Raw genomic sequence first — 950 nt, forward strand, 5'->3', positions numbered from 1 at the left:
AAACTCCGAATTTGTGAGCTGAAATCCACACGAATACTCCTGCAAATGGCTGACAAATCCATCCAGCAAGCACTTGGAGTTGTAGAGAATGTACTGGTAAAGGTGGGGAAATTCCTTCTCCCAGCTGATTTTATCATCCTGGATATGGAGGAGGACCCTAACAATCCCATCATTCTGGGGAGGCCTTTCCTGGCTACAGGCAGAGCATTGATAGATGTTGAAAAAGAGGAATTATTGTTGAGAGTGCATGATGAGCACCTAGCATTCCATGTTTTTAAAACCCTGCATGAACCCACTCAAGAAGAAGATTGTACAGAGGATAAAGGCAGGGATCATAACTTGAAAGAGGCATTCAATGAGTTAACTCCAAGACTTCCAAATCCATGCTTCAAAGAAGTAGAGATGGTGCAACAGACCAAAGAAATCAAGGAGGAACTAGATCCAAAACCCCCAGATGGGAGCCTCAACACTCCAGATAAAGAACCACCAAGGCATGAATTATTAGAAGAAAAGAAGAAGAGGCCAAAAGGGTGGAGAAATAAGAAAACTCCCACTGAAGGCTTCTCACCAGGGGATAAAGTGATGTTAAACACCCAACCAATGAAGGTGTCTCCACAATCATCTGAGTGCTATACTGTGAACCGGATCCTTTCACTTGAACACCTAGAGATCATCAAAGAGGAGACTGGAAGGAAGTCCACAGTAAGAGGAGAAAAGCTGAGGCACTATGATTTTCAACCTCCACGATCAGCAGAACAGAAGATGTCAAGCTAGTGACAATAAAAGAGCGCTTGTTGGGAGGCAACCCAACCTGAGGTAGTTTTCTTTCATAACTTTGTCAATAAAAATGTTGAATAATTGGTATGGATTGCAAGGAGCTAAGTTTGGTGTTGCACACCAAAACAATTTAAGGGAGAATGGAGGATTCTAAGTTTGGTGTTCCACCAAAA

The sequence above is a fragment of the Arachis duranensis genome, chromosome 2, assembly GCF_000817695.3.
Source record: "Arachis duranensis cultivar V14167 chromosome 2, aradu.V14167.gnm2.J7QH, whole genome shotgun sequence".
Classification (NCBI taxonomy): Eukaryota; Viridiplantae; Streptophyta; class Magnoliopsida; order Fabales; family Fabaceae; genus Arachis; species Arachis duranensis.